Raw genomic sequence first — 7900 nt, forward strand, 5'->3', positions numbered from 1 at the left:
ATTTGTTGCCGGGATCTGCCAAACCGACAGCTGATTTCCTCGACAGGATGGACAAAATCTTTGATTGTCTTAACAGCTCCTCTGTCACAAAGACCAGTGACAAATTGTGCTATGCAATCAGTGATGGCTCGGAACACCTTGTGTTCCTGCAAGAGTCCTTGTCGTGGATTGAAAACTGGCGGTTTGACGGACCTCGGCAGCCTCACACAATCCTTGGGTGGCAGATCACCATAAGGGCCATTCTTCTCCTCTGGGACGAACTCAAGAATGACTTTGACTTCCGCTACCTCTTGACTCGCAGACTGCAGCAGGACCCTCTTGAAAACCTTTTCGGGTTGATCCGATTAAAGCATGGCTGCAACGACAATCCAAATGTGTTTCAGTTCATTGCTGGACTGAAACACATTTGTGTTGGGAAACTGATGGCGCTCTTTCCTCAGGGCAACTGTGAACTAGATAAGAGCACTGTGTTGGCACAGCTGTCGCAGATGCCTGCTACAGCTGTTGCCACCACAGTTGTTGTTGAGAAGCAGAGTTCCTCTGAGGAAGAGCAGACAGACAACCCTGACATCGTGGAGGCTAATATCCTATACTATGTCAGTGGTTACCTGGTCCATCAGTTCCTGTTGCACCAGCCACAAGATTGTGTCTGCAACCGTTTCCTGAAGAAGGAGGACCCACAGCTGACGGCATCGCATCAGTTTTTTGCGATGCTGAGGTCGAGTGGCCTCCCACCAGAGTTGTTCGGCAACGTGACAGTGCCTTCCGATGAATGTTTTGAGGATGTTAAGAACATGGAGACTTCTTTCTTGATGCACATTGGCGTTGTTGCTCATCTACCAGATGTAACAGCTGTGCTTGCAGCACTTCTTATCAGCTGCTTGTCACAGCAGGCATTCTGCAGCGAGGATTGCAAACAAGCATTCGTAAAGCTATTTGCAAAAACACGTCTCATGTGGCATATTCGTTTTGTCAATCGATCTCTCGCTAATCAAAGTAGTAGAAAATCTGCAGCTGCTAGGAAAATGAGGAAATTTTTGTAGCTTTTGAGACAAGTATCAGTGAAAGAATGGAAACACTTAGGGACAAGGACAGAGAGCACGGTTCTTGGAGAAACACAGACAGCATAGTGCAGTCTGTCCTTGCCCTCCACGCCTGCTCGTTTCAATCTGGATGAGCATTCTACCAGCGTGCGGTCGTGTGTGGTGCACGTTGAAACGCTAGCGGTTGTACTGCACTGGCTGAATTGCTCATCTACAGCGAGTGACTCGTAGCAACTTTAAAATGGCTGACCGACTATACGCTGTATAAATATCCAAACAACACCAATCATTATTTATCTGTCCTTGCCCCTAAGTGTTTATTTTTTAAATCGTGTATTTTCACCAACCCGCTCTTTGTACTTTGTACATTGTATTCCTGATTTTTGTATTGTTTGTTTGCCCTGAAGTTGGGCTTAAAAGGTTATTGTTTTATGCATGACAGAAAAACCTCCATCGTTTCCTCCTCCCAAAACATTTTTTTTTTGTATCGTTCTCATCCCTAAGAGGGTGGTCTGGAAGAAGGTATATGTACATATCACAGTTGCCATACTCTGGCAGACGAAGCCCCTGCTGTACAAACGACGACTAATTTTGTACAAATACAACTTATATGTGTAAAGAATCTAGAAAGAGTGAAAACTGAAAAATATTTATAATTGGTGTTTTCTGTATTCTGTTATTGCAGAAAGTGTGTATTATAAGATATTTGTGAGAAATTCTTACTGTATTTTCAAATGCCTGTCATGTGTATAGAATCTAGAAAGTGTGAGTACTGACAAATATTTGTAATCTGCTATAATCTGTTACCACAGAAAGTGTATGTTTTATATGGGATAATGTGAGAAATTTGTACTGTACATTCAAATGCCTGTTGAATAAAAAAGAAAAATAATTGTATCTTTTTTTGCATTTATGTGTCTTTCTTGTATGTTAGCTAGGCTTCAGCTGCTTTGCTGCTGGTTTCCGCGTTTCAACGCTGGCTTCAGCCAGCGTTGAAACGCGGAAACCAACAGCAAAACAACTAAAACTAAAAAAAAAAAAAAAAAAAAAAAAAAAAAAAAAAAAAAAAAACGAGGCGATAATAGGTCTGTAGTTCGAAACTAGATGGCGCTGCCTTATAGTTTCGGTTTCGCTCTCGGTGAGCCGCCATGTTGACTTTAGTACAGCCACCAGATACCAGGGGATTCAAATGGCGCTGCAGACTCCCAGGGTTTACCAATTCGCGTTCCATGGGCGGTATAGGAAGTTGCACTCCACTGACTCACCCGCATTCTGTCCAAGTTGATATATACAGTGTGGAAGTCAGTGTAGTTAGACATAATTTTAAAAAATTCAAAGCCGTTCACAACTCCCTGTAACGCCGAATTAGAGCGCAGCTCTTGAGGTGGAGGAGGGAAGGATACTGAGGGGAGGGTATACCCCTCCTCGTCCTCCTCTCATTCTTCAATCTCTTTCGGGGGGGGGGGGGTCACGTGACCTCAGACATCGGGGGGAGGGGGGTCACGTGACATCGCGGTTACGCTGACGGCGCCGGTGACGTTGACGCCGACGGCGACGCCGCTCAAGCTGGAAACGGACCCCTAAAAGCTGCGCTCTAAAAGTGCTACCCATAAAAGTACGTAACACCAAGTGCTCCAAACACGTACTATGTAATTGATATATGCCAGGTCTCAGAGTTTCCAGTTGTCTGAAAATTCTTGTTTTTGAAAGAACAGGACAATTTATTTAATAATGCAAAATGCTATAGCGTCGACATAGCACATGTGCTATATGCCGCGAGATGCCCAAGACGACGAATTCTTCTTATGCAACAATATTACACGGTTGTTTTTATAGCTGCGGATATACAGCAGTTGCCTGGCTATTTGTCGTCCTTTCCGAAAGAAAGAAGGGAGCAAACCAGTCTTAAACGAGGTCACCTGGAAAGCTAACGGCTCAAACGAACTGCCTTTGACTCGGAAGGCAGGCGTCGGTGGTTCAGTGGTAGAATACTCGCCTGCCACGCGGGTGGCCCGGGTTCGATTCCCGGCCGACGCAAACGTTTTTATTTGCTGCTGACACCTGGTTATTCTAGGTTCAGCACCCGGCTGTTCGTTTTATTTTCCCAGACGCGGCTGTGAATTTGCCACATGGTTTTCGTCACCTTCTACGAGGAGCGTTTCATTGTGATTTACACGTTATCATTTAGCTGCAGTTACCGGCAATTTAGAGGTCTCTCTACATGTTCATATTCTCGACATGTTCCTTCTGGACAGAAATGCACCTGTGCCTTTGGATTCGGCATCTTTTTTATGCCCTCCCGGAACTTCTTTTTGGTAAAGTCACTGACAGGTGCAGGGACGTGCAAAACGTAGATTATTATGATTACGCTTCTTACTTCGTCATTAGTTCTTCGAGGTTATTATCGGCTGATGCCGCAATTGCATTGGCTTCGAAGCGACAATTAGATGCACGGGACACGCCCCGCCTGTAATTATAGTGAGCCCATCAGTGACTGCGAAATGGCCTCTACGCAGTTTTTTCTTTTTGTTTTGTTTGTTTATTATATCCCCGAAAGTGTTATAATTATTCTGGGCCAAAGAGTAAAAATGTCTGTGCGTCTACTTTCATGCACAACACTCGGAGAGCCAGTCACCGCAACATTCGGAGGCAGCTCAGGGAATGACGATACCGAAACATATGTTTAGACTGAAACGCAGACTGAGTTGTGACATTCAACAATGCAATACGTCACGCTTGTATCGCTAAATGTCACAACTCAGGCTGCGATTTTTGGTCTAAACATATGATTCTGAATGGTTATTTGCGGAGTTGCCTCCGTAAGTTGCGCGCTGATTGGCTCTCTGAGTGTTGGGCGTGAATGTAGATGTACAGACTTCGTTTAGAGTGCAGGTTTGGCCGCCCGCATGCACGACCAAATGTCTAACAGCCAATCACGGCATTGCTTGCGTTGGCTGCAGGCAGGTTATGAGATAGACCGGTGGGGAAACGGCCCATAGAAGCCTACCGCAGCGCCGTGACCGGATTGTGTTCTCGTCTGCTTGCAGGTACCCCCGATTTGCGACAGATGGCGCTGTGGCGAGAGGAAAAAAATTAGAATCGGATTTGCATGGAACTCCATGGGAGAGCGCGAAAAATAAACTGATAGCACGACAGTCCTTCATTGAAAATACACGAGAAACCATGTCCGTCAGTTTAGCCGGTCGCCACAGGTCGCCCACCCACAGTGAGAGTTCGCGGTGCTCCACATAGATGGCGCCACAGAAAAAGAGAAAACCGAGGGGGACACAATAGGGTCGCTCATTTGGCTCCCGTTTCCCCACCTGTGTATCTTACACCCTGGCTGCAGGTCGTAATTAGCTTGCAACTGGTAATGTTTGCACACCCCTTCCAACGCGTCGTCCGAGCCTTTGGACGTTCGGTTTTGCATGTCTACGGTCGAAAAAGGCCCCTAGAAAGCATCACTTGTTCGGAACAGTGAAAGTAAATCGGCAAGCGACCTTTGTCTCCAAATACATATATACCGTATTTACTCGAGTAATAGCCGCACTGTTTATGAAGAAAACCTGAGGGTTCATTTTTCCGCGGAGCCCGCGGATTTCCAATCAGCTCGATCGACAGCATGACTCCAGCGGTTTACAGGACAGAGATAACGTCTTCGCGCGAAGATACCACATGTGAAGATATCATTTGTGTGGAGAATCGTGTGCTTGATCTAGTCATTCGCAATGTTATTTATGCGCAACGCGATGATTGACTGTATATGCGCTTTAAGAGAAAGCAAAAGCAAGGGCCTTGTTCATAAATACTGTGGCTATTACTCGAGCATATGCGGTAATGCTTGGAATGCTGCATTCAAGAAGCGATCGTTTCAATTTGTATATGAGATATAAATCAGTCCTATCGAGAGTGCAAAATAACCTGCATTTTTAGAAACGTACCCGGCAAATTTAGCGGCGTAACTAAATTGGTTTGTAGGTTACGTGATGTCGATTTTCCAGCTAAATTTAGTGGGTAAACTGAATTGATGTAGAGATTACCTGTCACCAATTTTCCCGTCCAATTTAGGAAAAAGCTAAATTGGTGTTTAGGTCACTCAATTTCCTCGGTAACCTTAGCAGGGAAATGCGCGGACAACGAACGGATGGGCGGACAATATGGGTAATAAAGTTTCCCGGTAAAAAAAAAAAAAAAAAAAAATTATGCTTCAAAAAAAAAAAAAAAAAAAAAAACCTGCGAGGACACTATTTTGCGGTCATCGATTAGCTGGAAGCAGTTATATCCAGTCGTGGGTGTGACGCACTTCCAAACAGGTGTTTGCTATACCAAACACCTGTTTGGTATACCAAACAACTACCAAACTGTAACTGAAACCCTAATCTAAAACCGTCTAGGAATGAAATTTTTTGGGGTATGTAATGGGTAACAATACCGCTATTTTCATACGGCATGAGCCGTAACCGTAACGTTTGAATATTAACCTGAAAACGATTTCTAAAGTCGGGTTGGCAAAGCTTCCATAAACAACAAATTGAAACCTCTGGCTAGGATGTTCAGCTACCATTGGTGTTTGCAGAAGGCATCGAAGGTATTGTCTCCTGTTATAGTTGAATTAAAAACTGAATTTTAATTGCACGACTAATTAACAACTCAACTTCGGTGAACGTCCGATTGGTACAATAGGTCACATATGTCAGCAGTGTCCTATGCCTGTTTCGTTCATAGCTTTTTTTCTCTCATAGTATCAATATGTAACGAGATATGTGCTCCTTACTTGAAAAATGTAATGGATTACAATTACAAATTTCCGAGCCTGAAATGTAATGGATTACCGTAACATATTAGTTTTGGTGAAAAATAACGGATTACTTTACTCGTTAGTTACAAATTACTTTGACGTTACTTTTTCCGTACTATTATCCAGAAAACAATAGGAACAATTTTGATATTAAAAAGAATGTTTTGCAACCAGTGCCTTTCATTTCTCATACGCCCGTATTACGGTAGTCCGTGTAAAAATAAAATAAGAGCGTAACTGCACTCCGTTCACCTGTAAGCTGACGAGGCACCGAAAGCTGCAACCACACCCGCCATCCCGCTAGCTTACGGCCTCTAAAAATGATCCCTGGTATTGTACAGACAAAGCTAGCGGTGCGCATGCTCAGTAGCAGCGTCTACCTCAGCTACAAGATACGGAGCTAAAGAACCCATCTACAAAAGCTTCCTTTTGACTCGGGTGTTTCGCCTGTTATTCACAAAAAAAGAAAAACTTGGTTCTAACGTTACAACGTATAGCCAATGCAGAACGTATAGTGTCCCAGCTTTCCTTGATGTTTTTCAGTATATCAGAGTTTGTTGTTCTTGCTGATGACAATCTGTGTTTTTTGGCAAGCAAAGTAAGGACTGACACTCTAGGTTTCTGTTCTTATTAATGCCCTGAATTTTGAACATGTCATTAAGAGATGGCCATGGAGACGACGGACACTCCATGACCGAAAACACGACCAGTCAGAGAGGAAGTGTCGGTTAAGGGTTATCGATCGTTCATCGGTTCTCACTTTCAAACCAATATTCGTGGAGGCCAGGGGAGGGGAGGGCATAGAGAGCGAGAGAAGCCGTGGCCATCGGTCTCATAAAACAATAGAGTATCACACCTCTTTTACACGTTCTCTCTCTCTCTGTTAGCACTCCCTAAAAAACTTAACCCACCCCACCCCCCGGCCACCCCACTTTTATGTTGACAGTTGACTGTAAAGTGAGGAGTGGACTTGACCACCATGCCCAGACAAGTAAACCGAAAGAAGTATCGGTCGTACCCCCGAAGACGATGCTCTTAACCCCGCGCCGGGCGCCTTTCAGCCGTGTCTCAAGAGCGTGCTAGAATCAGTGTTGTACGGAACGGCGTTCCAAGGAACGGCGTTCCTGGAACGCGTTCCTTTTAGGAGGAACGAAGGAATGCCGCCGTTCCATTTTTCATCGGTGTAACTGGAACGGGAACTCGTTACATTTTTACTGGAACGTGAAAAGGAACGGCGTTCCTTTTTTTCGTCCAATGGGGTAATTTGTATTTTATTTTTAAGAGGGAAATTCTAAAGGTATAAAAACCATATCTTTACAAAGAGCAGGGTCTCGTTAAATTTTTGGTCACTTAGGGTTTATTTTGTGTAGTCTTCGCTTGGTAACAGTCGGGTGCAGGAGAGCTAGTGGACATTTAATATTTTTGCAGTGCCCGAGAGTCGGGTACGAAACGCAAAACGTTTAGTCTAAAGAAAAGACACAGAAAGAGGGACGTTTCGAACTTAGCCACTTTCTTTTCTTACACGAATACTCATACGCCCAGAAATCTAAAGCTGACTACAGCCATCACTGAACTTCCACAAACAGACCTACAGTTACAACAAAAGGACAGGTTACCTGACATCGAACGCACCCTTGTAACCGAATATTGGTCACTTAAATGATACAAAACATTAATCTTTACTTCTCCCCTTGTCCCCAACCTTCAAACAGAACAACGAATCTACACTTCACGGAGAAGGACTTGTACCTTTCAAGACTGACCTTCAAAAGCCGCACCCTCTTCTTTACTTGCTCGTCTTGCGGACGGCAACATCGAGAAACAACCGTTAAGTTCGAACAAGGTACTCTGTTAGATTGAAACGTGTGAGGTTGTTGTAAAAAGCTCGTGCAATGTGGGCTAACAGTACATTTGGCTCGTCTGAATCGCCCATCGCAAACAGGAACATAGTAAAACGCCGAGATTTCGAAAGATGAATATACCAACAAAAAGAACCCTGCTGTCGTGTGTCTTCTTCTCCTGTTGCCCTGCCATATCACTGCATTCACATTCGTATGTG

The 7900-nt window shown here is 44.3% G+C and overlaps 1 non-coding gene across 1 annotated transcript; it reads left to right on the forward strand.

Annotated features, from left to right (window-relative positions):
- Positions 1-3009: 3009 nt before the first annotated feature.
- On the forward strand, positions 3010-3080 carry Trnag-gcc. Its single transcript has one exon. It is a non-coding gene; the product is annotated as a tRNA-Gly (tRNA).
- Positions 3081-7900: the final 4820 nt, after the last annotated feature.

Source organism: Ixodes scapularis, unplaced genomic scaffold (assembly GCF_016920785.2).
Source record: "Ixodes scapularis isolate PalLabHiFi unplaced genomic scaffold, ASM1692078v2 PGA_scaffold1__304_contigs__length_218370807, whole genome shotgun sequence".
In the NCBI taxonomy this organism is placed as follows: Eukaryota; Metazoa; Arthropoda; class Arachnida; order Ixodida; family Ixodidae; genus Ixodes; species Ixodes scapularis.